This window comes from Adiantum capillus-veneris, chromosome 23 (genome assembly GCF_014529385.1).
Source record: "Adiantum capillus-veneris isolate H3 chromosome 23, ASM1452938v2, whole genome shotgun sequence".
NCBI lineage: Eukaryota > Viridiplantae > Streptophyta > Polypodiopsida > Polypodiales > Pteridaceae > Adiantum > Adiantum capillus-veneris.
The window spans coordinates 136,728,607-136,751,848 of NC_140953.1; the positions used below are offsets into that span (position 1 = coordinate 136,728,607).

General features: G+C 38.8%; 1 protein-coding gene across 2 annotated transcripts in view; it reads left to right on the top strand.

Moving 5' to 3' along the window:
* Positions 1-15,768, top strand: part of LOC147428662 (uncharacterized) — a 55,561-nt gene extending 39,793 nt beyond the window's left edge. The window contains exons 6-8 of one of the 2 annotated variants that reach the window (XM_086497200.1): positions 14,541-14,716; positions 14,800-15,564; positions 15,636-15,768. The gene's annotated coding sequence lies outside the window, so the exon portion shown is untranslated. Of the gene's footprint in view, positions 1-13,063; positions 13,364-14,540; positions 14,717-14,799; positions 15,565-15,635 lie in introns of those variants that run through there. The other variant, XM_086497202.1, reaches the window with a different exon arrangement.
* The last annotated feature ends 7,474 nt before the right edge of the window (positions 15,769-23,242 follow it).

The following is a 23,242-nucleotide window of genomic DNA, read 5'->3' on the forward strand; positions in this document are numbered from 1 at the left end:
TACATGATGAAAAGTCTGTGATAATTATGTCAAAGTTAGAAACTTAGTATAGATATTTATCTAAGTCGAAATATACTAATTTTGGTTGAAATTTCAAGGGGGAAATTAGTAAATCATGCTATATGATTACATTCTATTTATCCCAATTATTTTACATAATAAAAAGACCATGATAAATATGTCAAGGTTAGAAAAGTAGAATAAATATTTATTTAAGTCAAATTATCCTAATTTTAGTTGAAAATTGAAGATGGAAATTATATAATTAAGTTGGAATATAATAAGATAATTACCAGAGGTCAAAAATATCCTTATTTACTTGTGGGTAATTATATCATAGTTAATTAGTGAGGTTAGTAAATTATAATTGACCAAAAGTCTTATTTTTAGCAAATAATTAATTAAAATAAATAGACTTTGTGGTGAAAAGTTTTTAGAAAAATTATAGTAAGTGTAAACCTATGATATCAAGTTAAGGAAATGAAATCTTTAAGAGAAATTAAATACAATAAATATTAAGCCCAAAATAAGTAGATTATTAGCTTAAAAGTTGATGGCAAAATTAGGAAAAAGATATAGAAAATTATAAGAATGTTAGGAGAGCGTAGAAAACCCTTAGGGAAGCAATGGAAAAGGTTATCATGCCTATATAGACAAGTAAGAAATTACTAGGTCAAGAATTTATCAATTAAGACTATAAATTTAACCTTGGATGGGTTACGGTTGAATACAAAGGTTAAGTTTAGATTTTGAATTATTTACCTAATGATTAGACGACCTTTTTATAAGGATAAGAAGTTATGGCATAAAAACGAACCCAAGCAAATCCTACATCTGATGATGAGGACGTAGCTCCAAAACGAACTAGAGTGTCGCACGACGACGAATCCGGGCCTAGTAGTAGGCCTACGGAGGAGAGTCTTCAGGCGCCAGCACAACATCAGATGGACAATCAATCCCAGGTGGGTGCCCCATTTATTCAATTAAGTCTTTAATTAGTTTAAGTTCTTTTGTAAGTTAAGCATTGCATACGTAAGGTAAGGAAGGATAAACTGGCTGTAAATGGAAGGTAGCTTCCACGAACCCATGAGAAATGATTGTAACTAGGAAAGAAATGATTGGTTTAAAACTGGTCGAATTAGGAAAGATATGTTTGATCATCCTTAAGACAGCTTGTCTCAAGACACCTCTGACTTCTTAGTATAAATTGATGATAATGATTGGCTTTCTAGCCACGGATAAGTCGGTTACCCCCATGAACGATGAGTTTCTATTCCGTGTCATGTCTTGATGTTTCTACATAAGTTAGGATACCGTTTTTTTATCCTAGGAGAGCCGCCCGGTTGTATGGGCAACTGGTTTGGTGTATGGGCACCCGGAACTTTGGGTGGGAGTTTATTCACTCCGGATTTGAATAAGGAATGGGTGCTGTTTTTCACCCTTAGGTGGTCTTGAGACAAGAAGAGTACTGGTCATGATTATTATGGATAATGTTTTGATTGACAGTACCCTGTCTTAAGTTTAAAGATGTCTGTTTGCTAAAAGAATGCTTTCAATGCTGTCTTCAAGGAATTACCGTGATGGAACGTTAAAAGAAACCATTATTTTAAATGTTAAAACAATGTGATAATAAGATAAACAAATCTTGTGTGAGTGCGGGGTGGTAAGTGGGGATTGACTAAGGTTGTCAATCATGGACGGGTGGACCTGATTAGTCAGGTAACTATCCATCCCTGCGCACTAAAACGTTTAGAAAACTTCTTCAATTGGAAGAGGAATCTACCAGCGGCTGTCCCTCACATATGTTAGAGGGAAAAAAGCGTTGGTTGAGGATACCTTAGTCCAATTTGTGGAAGATATAGGGCCGAAATAGTTTTTGGACTTTTAAAAGGTTGTCCCGTTTTCGCTGCGAGACAGGACTAGGTCTTCTTCTAAGGCTATAGACCCAAGCCATTGTCAATGGTAAATGTCTATTCCTTGGATTTTTCTTGTTTAGAGACTCTGATTTTTATTAGACCTAGAGACCTGTCAAGGATCCCATCCCGATCTCGGTATAGGCGGGTTGGGGACATTACAAGTGGTATCAGAACCTAGGTTTCAGAGCCTGGGTTAGTTTGAAAAAAAAATTCGTACCGTCTGAAAATGTAAAAAGAAAAATATATATATATTTATATAAAATAAATAAATTTGGTTAGCTAACCAAAGTGTTATGCATCAATAATTCAGGAAGATCCTGTGATTGAATATCGCAAATTCCAAGTCTTTGAGCTTATTTATGAGAGTGCTTGTCGTTCTCCAAACTATTTCTTTCAAGGAAGCGTGATGGAGCTACTGATGAAGGCTCACACTCCTCATTCAACTCGGATAGATAAAGGCTGGGAGCTTGAATGGAGCAATGAAGGCGGGACTTATTACATTAGTACTTGGAAGCTGGGATGTCTTACCACTGATTTAAAGAAACTACGCTGGGATGAGGAATTGAGAGTGGTTCAGTTGTACTACTTCTTGGGTACAAACTCGACTATCATTGTTCCCACCTACCCAGAGGCACGGGAAAACCCCTGAACGAATGGGTATGGGATAGAGTGGTGGAGATAATTCCATATCGAAGAATCATAACTTTTTCTCAGAATACCCCTAAGAATTTGGACCTTATAATTTACTTTCCGATTTCCAATGAGTATAAGAACTATTATACCAATCAATTAGAAGATTATAGAAATATGACTACAAATACCCATCGTTTGTATCACCATATTCCAAATCAGTCAGCTATGCGGATCCTTTAAAGGCCACAAAAATTTACAACAAGTTAGGATGCGATACCTAAGGGTCTTTTGTAAGGCTATCCTGGTAAATATTCACCTTATAAATAAAGAACCAAGTCTTTTGAATTGAATATCTTGATCTTGTGTCTATTCTGAAGTTAAATCCTAGCCGTGTCATAAGTCTTTAAATTGTCAGTCCATCGATCTTACTAAACCATGTAGATACATGCTTCTGTTCTTTATACCGTGCTTGTTCTTCTCAAACAAGCTCAACTCCCCAACTTCAAAGGTAAAGGAGTCAACGTGGAACAAGATGCAAAGGTATGGATCAAGCCATGAGGCATACATCAATACAGGATGCCTTCTCAGGGCTAAGCCTCTTGCAGCAGAAGGAACCAACTCTACAAAGAACTATAATGGATTTAGTAACTTTAGGGGAAGAGCCAGTAAAAATTCCAACCATGGATATCAACAATGTGGAGTAGCTGTAGCAGTGAACTGAGAACAGACCTTCCCAAACGTTAGGTGCTATGGATGCAATCAAATGGGGCAATATAGAAATAATTGTCCAGAAAAACAAAACCCTCGAATTACTGCTAGAGCCATTCCTCAAAATCAAGAAGATAATCTAAGAGGAGGTAGAAATGGAGGACGAGGTAAAGGAAGAGTAAGAGGAGCCAGATTTTATGGAATCATAGGAGAACCAACCCTATGAATAAAAAAGATAAAAGAGCCACTCGCTTGGCCATAGTTAGCAATCTTAAAGCTTATAAACCACTATAAATCAATAATGTAAAAACTTGAGCTACTTATGTATTATAAGGGTATACATGATTTTCTTCTCCAAAAATTACTTAATGAATCTAAAGTTAAGTTAGTATTCAATCAAGAAATTAAGGGTAGATCTAGCAAATGATAAAGAGGTTCTTGTTAGGAAGGAAAAATTCGAATCTTAGAAATGAGGTAGTTATCAAGAAACCAACTCACATTCTTGTGCACATGATAACCTTCCTTGGAAAATGATAACCTTCCTTGGAAAATGACCTAGATATGAAAGTATTAAGGTAACGAGACTAATAGGAAGACGAAAAGAACTCTTGGTATGATACTTCTTAAAACCCTTTATATATTGTTGGTCAACTAGGTTAGAGCACAGAGGGGGTACCTCTGGTGCAATGGTGAGAACTTGTGCCGAACGCAGATTGCTCAGAATGGCAAGAACACGTCGAGCGCGTTTAGATTGGCAAAGCTAAAATACATGATACTTGTCGAACGCTGATTGCTCTGAATGGTCAGTTAGACAGAGCGCGTTCATGTTGACAAGGTGGATATATGAATCTTTATGGAATTGCATTAACTTGGTTTTTGAGATGATACAAATGGTTTGTAAAGGTTTTTAAAATGGACTCAACACTAAGAGTTTCTTGAGGAAAAATTGGCTAGCAAGTAACTCCAGCCAGAAACTAGAAAGAACTCTTAGAATAATCAGTAACATTTGGTAAAGTGGAAAGGTTATCCCTTCGAAGATGCCACTTGAGGGGGATGAATTTCTCTTCTCAAAGATTTTCCCAATTTCGGTTAAGATGAGGACATCTCAAATTCTTAAGTTGGGGTGATTGTAAGGTTTCCAGTTTCTGAAACCTTAAAGGTTGTATAAAGCTTAATCAAACTGATATGATTATTGAAAAAGCAATGTAGAATTGTCCGACCATGGCAAATATTGGTATTTTTGGAATCTTAAGCACAGCAAACCCCGGGCTAGAATTTTTCAGAATTGAATTCCAATAAAAACTGGCATAGTTATGACCCCTGGAAGTTTACAGTGTGAATTGAGTAAAATAGGTAAAATTGAAGGGTTGAAGTAATCATTTAAGCATAGACTTTATTAAAGGCCTCCTAGATATTTACAAGATATTTATCAATTAAGCAAAAATAAGTCAAAATATAGCAGAATTGATATTTTAAAAGCTGGCAGGTAATGGGAGGGTCATCACTGACCTGCCAGGGACTCATTAAGAAGCAACTGCCTTTTTCAGCCGGTGAGAGCTTATGAGTGCCAGAAAACTATAAATAGGACCCCTAGCTTCACATTTTACACAGACTGGGAGCCTTGATACTCTCTCTCTCATTTAGAGAGAACACTACGCATAAATCATTAGAGATTAATCTCTAATTGATTAACCTAAACGATAATTAGCCTAATCCTTCTTAATTAGCAAGATTAGATTAAGCTATTTTGTTAATAAATCAAAGATTAGGCGTATGTATACTCATAAAACCTCTCTTAATAAATTAATCTCTGCTGATTATTGTAATTAAGCTTAGTAATATTAGGCTAATTAATTATCCTATCATATTAGGATTGAAATTAGCCAAAATAACCATGAATTAATGGTAAATATATTAATTAAGCTTAGATTAAGTTGAGATAATTATCAGAGTTGCATTAGACAGTCATTAATTAGGCAGAATTACTCTGTTTTTTGAGCAAATTAAATAGGGGAAATTAGTAAATTGATTTCAAATGTTGTGATATATTTATCAGTGATTAATTAGGTGTTAAAAAACCTGTGATAATTAGGAGAAGCTCAGATAATTAATCTAGCTAATTACTTTAGCAAAAATACTCTATTTTTTTAGCAATTTAAATAGGGAAAATTAGTAAATTGATTTCCAATGCTGTGATATATTTATCAGTGATTCATTAGGTGTTGAAAAATCCGTGATAATTAGGAGAAGATCAAATAATTAATCTAGCTAATTATTTTAGTAAAAATACTCTATTTTTTAAGAAATTTAAATAGGGAAAATTAGTAAATTGATTTCAAATGCTGTGATATATTTATCAGGGGTTACTTAGGTATTAAAGAACTTGTGATAATTAAGAGAAGCTCAGATAATTAATCTAGCTAATTACTTTAGCAAAAATACTCTGTTTTATGAGCAATTTAAATAGGGGAAATTAGTAAATTGATTTCAAATGCTGTGATATATTTATTAGTGGTTAATTAGGTATCTAAAAACTCGTGATAATTAGGAGAATCTTAGATAATTAATCTAGCTAATTACTTGAGCAAAAATACTCTATTTTTAGAAAAAATTAAATAGGGAAAATTAGTAAACTGACTTCAAATAATGTGAGATATTTATATATGGTTAATTAAGTGTTCAAAAACCCGTGATAATTAGGAGAAGCTAAGATAATTTATTTAGCTATTTATTTTAATAGAAATACTCTATTTTTTGAACAATTTAAATAAGAGAAATTAGCAAATAGGTTCAAATTGAATTGAGTTATTTATTACAGGTTAATTATATGTAAAAAACTCATGATAATTATGCTAATCTCAGATAATTAGTTTAACTAATTATCTTAGTGAAATTACGTTATTTTTAGGGATAAATTAAAGGAGGAAATTAGTAAATCATGTTCTATAATTACATGCTATTTATCAGAGCTGTATTATAGGGTAAAGAGGCCGTGATAATTATACCAAGGTTAGAAAAGTAGTATATATATTTATCTAAGTCAAATTATACTATTTCTAGCTAAAAAATTAAAGGGGGAGATTAATAAATCATGTGTTATAATTACATGCTATTTATCACAACCGTAATATAGGGTAAAGAGGCCGTGATAATTATGTCAAGGTTAGAAAAGTAGTATAGATATTTATCTAAGTCAAATTATATTAATTCTAGCTAAAAACTAAAGATGGAAATTAGTAAATCATGTGCTATAATTACATGCTTTTTTTTAGAACTGTATTATAAGGTAAAGAGACCATGAGAATTATGCCAAGGTTAGAAAAGTAGTAAAAATATTTATCTAAGTCAAATTATACTAATTCTAGCTAAAAACTAAAGAGGGAAATTAGTAAATCATGTGCTATATTTACGTACTATTTATCGAAGCTGTATTATAGAATGTAGAGGCCATGATAATTATGCCAAGGTTAGACAAGGAGTATAGATATTTATCTAAGTCAAATTATACTATTTCTAGCTAAAAACTAAAGGGAAAAATTAAAAAATCATGCTATATGATTACATGCTGTTTATCAAAACTAGATTACATGATGAAAGGGCCGTGATAATTATGTCAAGGTTAGAAAATTAGTATAGATATTTATCTAAGTCAAAATATACTAATTTTGGTTGTAATTTCAAGGGGGAAATTAGTAAATCATGCTATATGATTACATTCTATTTATCCCAATTATTTTACATAATAAAGAAGCTTTGATAAATATATCAAGGTTAGAAAAGTAAAATAAATATTTATTTAAGTCAAATTATCCTAATTTTAGTTGAAAATTGAAGATGGAAATTATATAATTAAGTTGGAAAATAATAAGATAATTACCAAAGGTAAAAAATATCCTTATCTACTTGTGATAATTATATCATAGTTAATTAGTGAGGTTAGTAAATTATAATTGACCAAAAGTCTTATTTTTAGCAAATGATTAATTAAAATAAATAGACTTTGTGGTTAAAAGTTTTTAGAAAAATTATAGTAAGTGTAAACCTATGATATTAAGTTAAGAAAATGAAATCTTTAAGAGAAATTAAATACAATAAATATTAAGCCCAAAATAAGTAGATTATTGATTAAAAGTTGATGGGAAAATTAGGAAAAAGATATAGAAAATTATAAGAATGTTAGGAGAGCGTAGAAAACCCTTAGGGAAGCAATGGAAAAGGTTATCATGCCTATATAGACAAGTAAGAAATTACTAGGTCAAGAATTTATCAATTAAGACTATAAATTTAACCTTGGATGGGTTAAGGTTGAATAGAAAGGTTAAGTCTAGATTTTGAATTATTTACCTAATGATTAGGGGACCTTTTTATAAGGATAAGAAGTTATGGCACAAAAAAGAACCAGAGCAAATCCTCCATCTGATGATGAGGACGTAGCTCCAAAACGAACTAGAGTGTCGCACGACGACGAAGCCGGGCCTAGTAGTAGGCCTATGGAGGAGAGTCTTCAGACACCAGCACAACAGCAGATGGCCAATCAATCCCAAGTGGGTGTCCCATTATTCAATCAAGTCTTTAATTAGTTTAAGTTCTTTTATAAGTTAAGCATTGCATACGTAAGGTTAGGAAGGATAAACTGGCTGTAAATGGAAGGTAGCTTCCACGAACCCATGAGCAATGATTGTAACTAGGAAAGAAATGATTGGGTTAAAACTGGTTGAATTAGGAAAGATATGTTTGATCATCCTTAAGACAACTTGTCTCAAGACACCTCCGACTCCTTAGTATAAATTGATGATAATGATTGGCTTTCTAGCCACGGATAAGTCGGTTACCCCCATGAATGATGAGTTTCTACTCCGTGTCATGTCTTGATGTTTCTACATAAGTTAGGATACCGTTTTTTTATCCTAGGGGAGCCGCCCGGTTGTATGGGCAACTGGTTTGGTGTATGGGCACCCGGAACCTTGGGTGGGGGTTTATCCACTCCGGATTTGAATAAGAAATGGGTGCCGTTTTTCACCCTTGGGTGGTCTTGAGACAAGAAGAGTATTGGTCATGGTTTTTATGGATAATGTTTTGATTGACAGTACCCTGTCTTAAGTTTAAAGATGTCTGTTTGCTAAAAGAATGCTTTCAATGCTGTCTTCAAGGAATTACCGTGATGGAACATTAAAAGAAACCATTATTTTAAATGTTAAAACAATGTGATAATAAGATAAACAAATCTTGTGTGAGTGCGGGGTGGTATGTGGGGATTGACTAAAGTTGTCAATCATGGAAGGGTGGACCTGATTAGTCAGGTAACTATCCATCCTTGCACACTAAAACGTTTAGAAAACTTCTTCAATTGGAAGAGGAATCTACCAGCGGCTGTGCCCTCACATATGTTAGAGGGAAAATAGCGTTGATTGAGGATACCTTAGTCCAATTTGTGGAAGATATAGGGCCGAAATAGTTTTTGGACTTTTAAAAGGTTGTCCCGTTTCCGCTGCGAGACAGGACTAGGTCTTCTTCTAAGGCTATAGACCCAAGCATTGTCAATGGTAAAGATCTATTCCTTGGATTTTTCTTGTTTAGAGACTCTGATTTTATCAGACCTAGAGACCTGTCAAGGATCCCATCCCGATCTCGGTATAGGCGGGTTGGGGTCATTACAAACCTACAACCAAAGCAAGGACCAAGTACCAAGTACCAAGTATCAACATGTACCAAGTACCAAGTACCAAGTACCATGTACCAAGTTTTCTTTATTTTCATGTAAACCCACATGTCCCAAGTTGTATGAAATAGGGACAACTTTTTTTGATCGTGGAATGTCCATGTACCAATGAGGCATATGGGCAATCTATGCGGCTCGCTAAGAGCTCAAACAACTCGTCGATATATGGACGGTTCTCAAAGTCCTCGGGCAAAAAACGCTCGAAAACAATACATTGGTTAGCTGTTTGAGCTCTCGGTGAGTCCTATAGCTTGCCCACATGCCTCTTTGGGACGGGGAAAAGCTATATGGGCTCCCAGAATCTCAAATGGTTCGCCAATGGGCCATTTCCAAAGTAGTCCGCGAGCATTTTTTTGGCCGTGGAACCCACATGCCAATGAGACATGTGAACAAGTTATACAGCTTGTTTGGACTTTGAAAATGGCCCATTTGCGAGCCGTTTGAGCTTTTGTAAGTCCACATAGCTTGTCCACGTGCCAACGAGGCATGTTGGCAAGCTATATGGCTCACAAGATCTGAAGCGGCTGGCCAATGGATCATTTTAGAAGTTTGCAAGAATTATTTCTGCTATACATCAAGAACGTTTTCCTTAACTGAACAAAGGGAGCCGATTTAGGACTTATAGCAACAACTGCTACATAATAGAAATCATGGGTTTGAGATTTAAAATTGGCTTGAGGGCCTGCTATTTAAGACTCTATGTATTTATTTTAATATTTTTTTTAATAAACAAACATAATCGTCTATTCTTTTATTTAATTTAAAGTCTTACCTTAAAAAATTAGCAAAAAGAGAGAGAGAGAGAGAGAGAGAGAGAGAGAGAGAGAGAGAGAGAGAGAGAGAGAGAGAGAGAGAGTGTTGTTTACCATAATTCATCTTGAAGCCAAAATTGTAAATTTATATCGCTTACGTACGCACCGGTCCGACCAACGTCCGCACTACTATGCGAAATGCCAACAATATGAGCAATGAGAGCAATCACAAATGCAAGGACACTGGCGTAAGAGAGAGAGTTAGAGTTTGTGGGTGTGTGTGTTCCACTTGAGAGCTAGAGTTTGTATGTGTGTGTAGAAGAGAGAGAGAGAGAGAGAGAGAGAGAGAGAGAGAGAGAGAGAGAGAGAGAGCACTAGAGCTAGATTTTTGTATGTTTGTTTCACCTGAGAGCTACAGTGTGTGTGTGTGAGAGAGAGAGGGAGCGGAGAGAGATCACTTAAAGATCTCGAGTGAAACCTGCACGTCATATAGTCGTTGCGCGTTCAAAGCGTCACTGATGCAATCTTTAAAAAAAAAAACAATTTGTCGCTTAAGCATCTCGCCGCTTATGCTACGAGTCGCTTATTCCACGCATCTTGCCACTTGTCGCTTATGCCACGCGCCGCTTATGTGACGCAAAGTAAAAATCTTATTTATGTTGCTCATGCGACGGTTACTCGTCGCTATAGCCCTCGCTAAATGCCTCGTTTATGTGACGTACAGTAGCGACAGTTAGAGCGATGCCTTTTTGCCTCGTTAATGCAATGAATATTCTTCGTTGTAGTCGTGGCTATAGGGGGGCAAATGTGGTAGTGCTTCTTCTTCTTCATCTCCTTGTGTGTGCGTGTATGGGAGAGAGAGAGAGAGAGAGAGAGAGAGAGAGAGAGAGAGAGAGAGAGAGAGAGAGAGAGAGAGAGAGAGAGAGAGAGAGAGAGAGCATTGCAAGGATGGCACGGCGGCGGTGAAGCGGTTGAGCGTGGCACAGTGTCGGCTCCTTCTTCTTTGCGGCGAGGAATCCTCCACGACAGCAAGCGTAGAGTGGTGAGTGACACACCATCGTCATCTTTGAGCTTACTAGTTTAGGCTAGTTATGTGCTTGGAGCCATTTGTGGCTTGCACACAGTGTATTGGCAAGTTCCTTGCATTGACACGTGCAACAGACGAGCACAACTGGCATGAGGCCTAGTTATCAGTAATACATATCTAATCCCACTCACTTACTATGCACAAACATAGCTTTGGAGGTCGTTGAGAGCAGATTGTGAGAGGTGGCTGAGAGCAAGATCGCAAAAAGGCAAATGCAATGGCAATCTATTTCTCCTATTTGGAGATGGAGATGGTGACTGCCACGGTGATCGATTTTTGATGCCAAACGGTAACTCAAAAAGGGTACATCCTCACAAGGATAACCAGTGTAAACACAATGAGCAGACTTACATTCTCATGCAGTACAGTCAACCAACCGCCATCAAATTAGAATGATGCTCATTAAAAGGTGCATGCTCCAAGTTTAGAGGTAGTTTTAACCCTGCCTTGCATTTTAACTCTACCCCTGCCTCAGCTAAGCGTTCACATAGTAAGAAAATAGTACAAGGACTGCCGCTTGCAAAACTTGTGCTCCCAACCCTCTTTCCACATCCTCTTCTGCCTCTCCACTTCTCCGAAGGATCCTTTGGCATCCTCTTCTACCTCTGTAGTGCTCCCATCCCTCTTTCTATGTCCTCTTCTACCTCACTTTGTAGGCATAGATCTCTACACAAAGTGCACATGTATGCTAATATACTTTTGTGTAGTTCTAATTTGTGAGATCAGTACCAAGAGAATAGGGGCGAGAAAACTGTGTTTGGTGCTCTTATTTTCTTGGTATTTACCATTGTACTTGCAGTTGTGTTTGTGTAGCTTGGAGCCCCTTCTATGAAAGGTACATTCGCTCTCAAAATGTGGTGCGGATTTTTTAATAATGTTTGTAGAGATGGCTTGTGGAAAGGTCATGCCTAGAAGGGCAACATGTGATTCCTTGCATGCTCAAGCAAGAAGAGGCAGGTATGAGAGGCACAGATACAGGAGCTCCAAAGGATCAAAAGACACATGTAGCCAGGCATCCCATGGCTTCCATTTCAATGAGTAGCATGAGAGATATGCAAGCATTAGAGAGTGGGCATGCGATGGGCCAGTAGTGCTCTTCTCTACCCACAAGAGATTGTAGAGGACTACCTCATTGAATTCTTTAGCAATGGATATATCTTGGCGGCCCATGCCCATCACGTCACAATTATGCCTAGGGATTTTGACACCCTATGGAGGCTGCATTTTTGCTACGATGGGCTACTTCAGCTAGTACCTATCTGAGACAATAGAACAGTGGATATCCTTATCATTCCCCCTCTCCATCCTTGTGCGCAAGATTCAGAGAATTCAAGGCTCCAAAGAAACATAACCACCTGATCACAGGTCAAGACGGAGGAACCTGGGCCCGTCAAGGTGGAGCCTAAGCCACTCACGGAGGAATCTGATCGTGTCAGGAAGGAGCCCACTCAGGTGGAGCCAGAAACAACTCAAGAAAATCAAGAGACAACCTCTTCTTCACAAGTGCCAACCTCTTCTTTGCAAGTGCCAATTAACTAGACCAAGAACCAGCCAACACAGAGCAAGTGCTTGTCCCAAAAGACTGTCATCTTGTAAGTAAACCAAGGAAGAAAATGAAGAGAAACTGCAAGTGCTAGCAAATTCAGCACCACTACGTGCATTGATTCATCTACCTGGAAGGTCAATGGAGGACTCCATTTTTAATCTTAATCAACAAGACCTTTTATGCATGCGTCCTTTTCTCGACACCAACGCAGCAGATGCAATCGTCAACATTGCCATTTTGTACGTTTTAAGTTTAGTATGTCAAATCTTTGGGGTCAGTACCAAGAGAATAGAGATCCTTGGAACTTTTGAAGGCCCCGATTTTCTTTGTTCTGACTCATGTCGTTGTGCTATTGGGGTTCGGAACTTAGTGAATAGGGACCCTTGGTATCTTTTGCAGGCCCCTATTCTCTTCATTTTAACCTATAATATCCACTAGCCAATCTAATCCCTAGCATTTATTTGTGTTAGGCATGCTATCTTGCTTTTGCCCGTGGACGTGCAAGACAAAATATATGTGATAGATCCGCTTATCTTGCCTATCCTACAGAACAACAGATAGTATAGTAAATTGGGAATTAGCACACTTTCTAGTCATTGCGTACAATCAAAGGTGAGTTTTGTGTTGGTATGCAAAACTATGTTGGCTTTAGGATCTTATTATTCCTCATACTTGATGGATTTGTTGTTATTTTCTATGTAGTGAACATTGGAGTTTGGTTTTATTCGACATTGAAGAGAGGGTTGTCTACTATAGAAATTCCGAGCAAAACAGTGGATTCCATGGGTGTGTAAATGTGTAAGGCAAATCTTTATGCCTTTTCTTGTAGTGTATGTTTGTAATACCTTACTAAAGCAAGTGCTTATGCATGTAGTGCAACCAGAAAATTTGTATGCTCATTTTGTTAGAACATGATCTAGGGGCTGCCACTCAGCACCAACGGGTCAGCTTGCCCATGTATATTGATGAATAAAGTTGTGGCTGATGGTCGTGTATAAATTCTATGCTCCTTCTGTGCCAAATTTTGGATGTGCCAAACCTAACATGTGTTGTTTGAATGTTTGAATCACTACAATGTTTGTATTAAAAGAAGTAACTTCTTTACTTTCTTTCTTATTATCACTCATCTACAGGACCTTGAATTACATAACTACAACCCCTATGATGTGCACAATTTGTTTATTATGGCCACTCAACATATTATAATTTTGCTGCACAGTTGGTCATCAAGAGAAGAAAGTGCCCGAGCTGAGGAGTTGGAACAAGCCCGCATTGATGAAATGACGCAGCGGTATCCCTTAGGAAAAATATGAGCCCCAAAAGGGTCGTTTAGCTTAAGGGGTGATTAAGCATGGAACAATAGGAAGAGGGTGGTGGCCATAGCTATACCCTCTAAAAGGTAGGGTAATAGGGGGCATGGGGGCCTATTTGTTCCCCTCATTATAGCTTTGTCCCCTCCTAGAAAGAGAGAGAAGGGGGAAAAGGGGGGGGGGGGGGGGGGGGGGGCTATCCCTCCATTTTCATGGGCGTCCATAAAGTAACCCTTCAATTTTATTTTATTTTGAAAATCTCTAAATCTCACTTTTCACTCTCCAAAGCTCTCTTAACGAAATACATGGGCAAAAAACTATTTTCTTTGACCAAAATCTACATTTCTTAGCAGTACCCTCTATTCTACCTCTTCTCTCCTCTATCTCCCCTTCCCCACCTCCCTCCAAGCTTTCCATAGCTGCAACACATATGGAAGTTTTCCATAGCTGCGCCACTTGTCTCCCCCCTTTCATCCACACCATCCCTTTGAACTACTTCTCCGCTTGCTCCCCATTGAACCACTTCTCCCCCTCCCTTTAAGATTTCCATAACTGCAGCACAGATGGAAGCTTTCCACAGCTGCACCACATGTCTCCCCCTTTCATCCACACCATCCATTTGAACTACTTCTTCTCCCCTTGTTCCCCATTCAACCACTTATCCTCCTCACTTCATTCCTAAAGCAACATGCCTCTCTCTCTAACACCACAACTCTTCTTCTTCTGGTGCTACCATGTCAACCCCCTCCACTTCAAGGAAGCCAAAGGATGAGATAGAGGCGGTTTGCTTGCATAACACTAGGGATTCTGATGGGGAATGTGTGCCGCAAGTGTTTTCTAAGGATCTTGGGTCTTCATGCAACTTGCAGCTATCTGGCCTCATCAAGCTCTCGAAACCGTGGCATCCTTGACGAACATTGGAAGGGAAGACTTCTTGATTTCAAGAACCATAGAGTCAATTGCACAATGGCCATTGTTCAACACCTGCACTCTTGGCATTCCATGCGCTTGAGGAATGGAAGCTCAAGATATTTCCCAAAATATTGTAAGTCATAAAACATTGTTGGTTGTGGATTCTAAACACTTGTTATTTGTTTTTGACTTGATATATTTTTGGTGTTGTGATAGTTATATTCCCAACCGACTTTATTGAGGAACAACCATTCAAGAGTTTCACAGGAACCTTCAATGCTCTTCATGCCAACTTGCCACCTTTAATGTTGCTGCAACACAGAATCTTCTTCTACTCACACACGTATGTAGTGCCGGCCTCGAAGGATGGATATGGTAAGATCATTGTTGTTGACAAACTTTCATTTTACTGAGCCTAGAATGACCACAACCCGATGCTTGGTCACTCTTCTCTATGAAGGAGAAGATGTTTTTTGATATTTGCTCCTCATTAAAATTTGGGAAGGCTTCCAGATCAGTAGGGCTCAGTTGGTGCTACCACGTGCATGTTTTTGTACACTTGTCAAGACATTGCCATTCAGTGTCACACCTACTATGTTTTGTAGCAAGAATGTTATGTATGAAGCACTAAAACTTGTATTTGGAGATAATTGGGGAATGGTTGACGGAGTTCACCAAGGAGATGAATACAAGTGTAAGGTGGAGGCTTAAGGTATCGGGATACAATATTTGAAAGTGCACACTACTTTGTACCTACACTTCCACTATGAGTGTTGGATGTCTAAGAGTGGAAAGTGGATACACTTACAACCCAGTGTTGCTGATTTTGTGACATTTGACATGCCCATTACTTTGTCAAATGGTGTTTCTAAGATTGTGCAAGGTAGTGACCACCGGGCTCTCACCAACATACAGGAACACTTGATTGCCTTGGGCTACAAATATATCAAAGATGCTTACTTTCGTCTCAATTGGAAAAAGGTTAGTTCAATTTTTATGTTGTCTACATGTGCCAAATGTTAGTCTTATTAAAAGCTTTTTGGTTGTTTCAGATTGATAGGCGGATGGAGGCAGCCATGAAAGTGCAAGAGGAGTGGAGGGTTGGCAGTGCACTGTCTTTAAGTTGATCCGATAGATCAATGTAACCGGCTCTAATGCCACATTTTAAAGAATTTTGTTTAATGGAAGTTTAAAAAAAAAAATTGTTATAGTATCACCATCATTGATTAATTTTTTTAAATTTTTTGGGTGTTTGTATGTGCACCCATGTGTGTTTGCATATATTTCAAAGAGCTTTGGATAGTATCTTTTTCTGCAACGGGCCGTGGGGGGGGTTGTATATAGGGGAGGGGGCTTCTTATTTGTCTGTCAATGCTTGAGAATGAGACAAAGAGAAAGACATACAAAGAGAGAGAGAGAGAGAGAGAGAGAGAGAGAGAGAGAGAGAGAGAGAGAGAGAGAGAGAGAGAGAGAGAGAGAGAGAGAGAGAGAGAGAGAGAGAGAGATCCATGGCAGCACATGCTAGCGCATCCTCCTCCCACGTGGTAGCAGCATCAGAAGAGACACACACCCCCTTTTGTGGTTCCTTCTTTTCCTAGAGGACACCGAATATGTTGGACGCAACGATCTTCACGGCTTCCTCACCCGGATTTACAAAAAACCATGCAACTCCACAATGACAGTTTTCATGACATCATAGAGTATATGCATGTGCATATACTCAAGTATATTGTGAACATTGAAGACAATTCCATACTGTGGTTGCCATGTGATTTGCTTTGCTACATCCACAAGGGTGACACTGCATTTTTAAAGAGACTAGCTTGCTTTGAGGCGATTACAAAAGAGGCAAACCACTTCCGCGAAGTGACAAAGGAAGTTTCAAACTCCTTCAAGAAGTGAAAAATTGGGCAATCTTTCTTGTCCAACATTGCCACTCTCTTCTTTCTTGTCAATGAGGAGCCCTCCTTGGAGGAGATGGAGATCCTGCGTCTGGAAGTGGGTGTCCAGAGTGAGCAAAGACTGCAAGCCGCCAAATATCCCCACGGCTTGGAAGGGGCAATTGTAGTGAGAGAGAAGATTGCTGGCACCTCCGAGGTGCCCAACCCCGAGAGTCGTGATCGTGCAGCAATTCCCAAAGTGGAGATTAGTCGGCTCAGTAGCATAATTTATTCTTGCACGATCTAGAAAAGGCTTTTGGTGTCCGGCTTGGTGTCTTAGCCTCATATGCACCAAGATGGAGTTTACCCTTGATCCTACATCAGAAGCTACAGATGACAAGCTGCTTTCGTTGGGGGAATTTGTTGATGACACAATTGCACTAGTGACAGTGGATATTCTCGTTGCAGAGCAGAGTCGAGTCACAGATGAGGAGTTTGTTGCAACACAAGCGAGGGTTGTTGCCAACCAAACTCCTATCTGCCCCGACTCGCCTGGTTCGTGGAGCCCCCGCAAAGTTGATGAGATCAAATCCTCTATCAACCTTGAAGCCACACCAACTGTGGATGATGAGGATAAGCAACAAGAGGTAATACTAAGCATCTTGTATGTTGATAATTCTACCTTTCTTCTTTGCTTTTGTAATTCCATTTTTGCAAGATGTTTTGGACATGGACCTGTAGGCTAGCCAAAAGGGAGGGACAGAGGGGGGGGGGGGGGGGGGGGGGGGGGGGGGGGGGGGGGGGGGGGAGGGGGGCCTCAGGTAGAGCCCTTGCACACTAGGGTAAAAAACTACCAATGCAAGATGTGTGCATCATACACAAGAATTTCTCCCCCAATGGCCATTTTGTTTTTTGGGTGCTTAAGGCCGCAAGTAAACTCCTAGGCTTACCCATCATCCCTCAAACAACCCATGTAATTATTTTGGTGAAAAAATCACTTGCAATTTCCACTTGTGGCATTGGTTTTTGTGGCATGGTCCATGACACGCAGCACACTTAGTCAAACCCTAGGGGTTGATAGTGCCCAAGCTATAGCTGCTTCTGTGCTTACATCCATCCTACCCAATGTTGTAGAACTTCGTAGAGAGATCGCAAAGTGCCTCCTATCAAAAGATAGTTAAGACGGATGTATAAGCTTTTTAAATGAAAAGTATCTCTCTTGTCCATAATCTTTTGCAAATTTTAACTTACTGATTTGATCATGTTCAGTGACCATGCAATTTGTGAAAACTTTATCATTTGTGATCTGTATTAACTATTTGAATGTTAATTTTGTACGTTGAAAAAAATTTGTCCAAAGATTGGCATATAAATTACAATTCTGGACTAGAGGTGCCATGAATGTGGCAATTTAGGACAAATTGGATGTGTCCACAAGGCAGGAAGAAAATGCCCTGCAAGCTTTCTATCTGGCCAAATCTCACTGCCTTGTGGACACAACCAATTTGGCCAGAATAGCCATATTTAGGCAAATGCAAGGCAAATTTTGTACCTCATAGACAATTTGAAGTCAGTTAGGAAATTTTTTTACCCTTAGTTGCCATCATCTAAGATATGCAAGCCATTTGGAGAACCTTTTGTATAGCTGATTATCATCTCACCTTCAACCATTTAACAAAATACATGTAGACAAGCATAGACATTAAGTTTACATAGAGCGACAAAAAGGGACGTGATTGTATTTATCACAAAGCGCAAATACATTGAGTTTCCAAGAAAACTTCAATCCAGTACAACAGTTCCAAAACAAACTTGATTCCAATACAACAGCTACTTACAAAAAGAGGTTTTGATGTCAAAAAGTATCACTCATGCCTTAGGCGACGTGCTACTTACATGCTTGGCATGGATAGCACATAAGAACATGTCGTCAAAGAGACTGACCAAATAAACCTCTGCAGCCTCCTGAATTGTAATGGAAATGGCATATGAACTTAGAGAATAGCGGAATTAAGAGAATTAGAGTGAGCAACTTTGAGAGCATAGAGGGTGAACTTAATTGGTAGTAGAAACTTAATCATAACACTTAATTAACTAGGCATGAGCAATACTTTTGCAAGAGAAAGAATTTAGAGAATATGACAACAGTTGAGGACCGGATTTATGTGGAGCCGGTCCCCCCTTCAAAATCCATTTGTATTATAGATTCTCTCATTAAGAGAGACATGGTACAATACAATATTTGTGTTCCTTGAGACCTCTTTTGGCGGTATGAAGATAGAAGCTTCATACACCAAGCTTTTTCTTAATAGAAACAATCAATCTTAGCTTGAAAACAATCAAGAACTTGTGAGCATTATCAATCCTTGTGTTCCCTAAATTATTTGGGTGCATGAAGATGTAAAATTTTATGCATCAACTTGTGTTTAAAGCAACAATTAATCTACCTTGCATGAAGAAATTAATCTACTTGCAATAAGCATAACATAAACTTGTGGAAAGCATTGACTATCCCAAGCATCAGTCCCAATACCTCAAACACCTTCGAAGGTGGAGAGAGCTAGCAGGGAATGAGGGTAGGGAAGAGGAAGAAGAAGTATTCCATAGGAGAAAGAAATAGTTCCTCACTTATCATCACTCTTTTTTCTTAGCATACATAATAGCATAGTAATGAAGATGGAGAAGATGGCAAGCTTAAGCATCGAAGCATAGCTCTTGGTTGGATTTTCATTCCATAGCCAAGAGTGTTGGTGTAGGCTCTCAACTTCTCAAGGAGCTTGGAGAGGAGATGGAGCTCTTGCACCTTGCATAGCACACCATGAGAGTGTTTGTGAGTGTGTGTGGGTGAGTATACCCCCTAAGCAACCCCCTAGATTTCTTGGGTCAATCCCCCCTTGAAGCTCATGCTTGAAGCTCATTGGACCCCTTCAAGCCTAGCCAATCACAAGCAGGAGGCATTACAAGCAACAAGGGAAGCCTTGGGACAAGTGTCCCCCTTTCCCCTTTGAGAGAGAGGGCTTGATAAATGCAAAATCAATCAATCAAATCTCCTAAATTATCATTGGACCCCTTGGGTGGCCAACCAATAGGCTTCAGACACACCATGAGGGCAACATGAGGAGGAACTTGACAAGTGTCCCTTTTTCTTTCTTTGTACCATGCATGCCTTGTGTGAGTGTGTGGGTGTTCTCTCTCATCCCCCCTCATGTAGGACTCACCCCTTCCTTGTAGGGATTAAATATTTGACTTTTTGACACCTCAAGCCTCTCATGCATAGGCCCAGTTCCCACCACAAGCTTGGCCCTTAAGCACTTTAAGCTTGGGTTGGGTTCTCACCTTAAGTACAACCCTAATATCTCAAGCATGTCAAGCACCTCAAGCATCTCAATCATCAAGCACCTCAAGCACCTTAGTCATCAAGCATGACAAACACAACAAGCACCTGGAGCTGGGTCGGGTTCCCACCTCAAGCTCAGCCCTAGCTTACCTAAGGTCAAAGGACTTTTACACACATTATTGGAGGTCTTCAATGAAGCTAACCCTAAGGTCTTATGCTCCATTGGTTAGCCTTGCTCTTTGATAGACCATCTCTCATTTGGGCCCCTTTTCTATGGGCCCCGTGTTGAGATAGATCTAACTGCACATCTCAAAATCTTAACCCTTGTTCCCGTTTATTCTCCCACATTAAGTGATAAGTTTAATCTGAGAAAATCATTTGGGTTGGTTAGATATTAGTTTTTATGACATTACATCTCTCTTGAAATCATAGTCGTCCTCGACTATGAGGTAGAAGAGATAAATCCTTAGTCATTAGTCAATTTTACTTAGCAGATAGAGGATCCCTTTTTACCCTACGACATCTATCCTAGATGGATGACTAATCCATTTGGTGCTTGGGAGACATAGCTGCCGCAAGCATGTCTGCTCTTTAGTCCATTTCATTCTCCCAAAGTAGAGTGACAAATTCTAATTGGTGTTTGAGAGACGTCGTCATCACAAACATGATTCTAAGCATGCATACTATTTGAATTTGTGCACAATAAAAAGAGAACTAGTCTTTAAGACAAAAACATTGGTCATTTAAAGAAATTTGTACTTTTGCTTACTCTAATGTAGGATTGTAAGCATTGACAAGGTTCATACTATCCTTAACCTGGTTTACAAGAAATAGAATAAGGGCCACGAAAAGGTCAGCCACCCCAAACCAAAGCAAAAATGGTTTTGTGAACAAAAATGGACTAACCATGAGACCCATGAGTGCTATTAGAGGCCAAAGTATGAGGGATATGTGTTGTACATACCATTGAAATCACAAGAGAAACATATATATAGGTATCTACCAAACATGGCTCAAATGAAAACACCTATGGGAATGGAAATATCTCAACCGGCTTTAGGTCCACAATGTCCTTTACCCAAAAATGTTGCTAATCCCATCAAACTCGTGTAGCATAAAGAGCATGTGGATGAGAAGTCTTCGATGCCCAATCCTCCTACATATATTAGGGTATGTGATGCATGAAATATGGTTCAAGCAATATTACATTTGCTGACTAGCAGCATCTTGTAAGCTACCTAACATAATTTTCTATGCTGACTAGAAGCATTGTGCATGATGACAAGCTACATTATATATGCTAACTAGAAGCACTAGGTACACTTACTTGCACATAAAGCATGCTAGCACTAGTCTAAGGTGTTAAAATCAGGTATGCTGGTTAGCATGCCTGCTATGCTAACTATCATACTTGATAAACATAGTTGTGATTCCAATAATACGACTTGTTATGCTAGTTAGCATACCTAATATGCTAATAGAATACCTACTATGCTAATTAACATATCTAAAAATCTAGTTAGAATACCTAGAGTGCTAGTTAGAACACCTCTTATGCTTGTTAGCATGAATGGTATGCCTGTTATCATACTCAAAAACCTAACTTGATATGTTGCTTAGAATACCTAGTATTATGCTTGTTGGCATATTTGGTAATGAAACCTAATATGCTAGTTAGCATATTTGGAAACCTGACATGATATGTTAGTTAGCATACTAGGTAATGCAGTTTGATATGCTAGTTAGCATACCTAGTATGCTAATTAGTATGTAGCATACTTGATTATCTAGCTAACACACTTAGGGATGATAGCATGAAAAGGTGGTGCAAAAAGTAGTGTCCTTTGACACTTAATGTGTGAGGAAGTTATGGATGGTGCTTTAGCACACTTTTACAAATGTTCTTGTGAGACTATATTTTATATTTATGTTTTTGAAACGTTGGATCCAACCACCTTAACAATTTCTTGAAATGTCTACCCATCTTCCTTTCATACGTGTTGGTGTAGCTCTCTCTCTCTCTCTCTCTCTCTCTCTCTCTCTCTCTCTCTCTCTCTCTCTCTCTACTTGCATGTTGTTCAGCAGTCTACCTCCATCGCTGCTTCTCTTGAAGCAATCAAGCATGGCTTGCACAACCATCTGCCTCAATGTCTACCACGCTTGATGGAAGCTTCGAGGGGTCACTACAATAAAAAAATGTCTATCATGTGGGTTCAACATTGGGGATTATTTTTTCTATATTTTTTTACATTTTTACATACAGAAGGGTGTGGAAAAAATTTCCTCGTCAAAAATTACAGATTGAATAGGATAAAGGTCCCTTTTATTGGTGAGAAATTCATAGCTAAGGTGTTTTACAAATAATGCTTGAACGCACGTCATAGATAGATTCTACATATAGTAACCCCCCCGAGGATGCAAGCTATTTCAAGTAGAGATTATAGTTGACAAGTTAGGCTTGGGCCTTGAGAAACATGGTTGGAGAGTATCCACAACAAGGTATTGGTGTGGCTCAAATGTGGCAGTAGGAAATTCAGCAGCAACATCCTTCTCACTACTCTCAAGCTAGATGACTACCCATGAATAGAAGCATCATCAAGTTGGGAGAGGAAATTTAGTAGCAACATTTTTGTACAGGTGAGAGCAACTTGGAAGAGGGGGTTGCATTGCACCATCAACATTGGCAGCTCCTTCAGCTTGGATTGCAGCCCACGTTTGTGGAAGCAGCAACTTAACACCAACAATTACATCCTCCAAATGATTTCTGCATTGGATGGCAACCCATAATTGCAGAAAATGGTTTTGCAACAATATTGGGCCATGTTGAGGACAATCCAAGAAATGATGGGACGTCCCTTCATGGCCACAGTAAGTACTCAATCACGATTCACCAAGAAGCCACACATAGGATGCCACAATATTGGGCAATGATAGAAATCTTCAATGCCAAGCCATAGATCATTGGGCACTCCTTGAATAAGTGAGGGAGGTCCTCACTATCCATTTTGTATTGTGAGCACCTATCTAGGCCAATACTTCTAGCTAGAACCTTCGCACCAATTGATAATTCTCCCCACAATACTTTCCAAGGAAAACCTTCATCCCCAGTAGCCATTGTGGGTACGTCCATACGTTCTTCAAAATTGACACCCATCTTGATTCTAGTCATTGCTTGCTCACCATTTATTTAGGGGGGGGAACCAATCCATCTACACCATAATTGTGTGGTACACCTTAGTTTGCGGTTTAAGGAAATGTTTGTTCTTGGCCGCTGCCATGATTTCCAGTCAAACTTGGACTCACAAGAAGGTAGATAGCATCTGTCTAGTCGTTCTAGAGCTCTATTGACCAACAACCTTTTAGTCCCACCTAGGTGAAACTGGGAAGCTAGTTGGCATGTTCCTTGCTAGCTTTCGTTGTCGCTGTCCCAAAACTGGGTCAA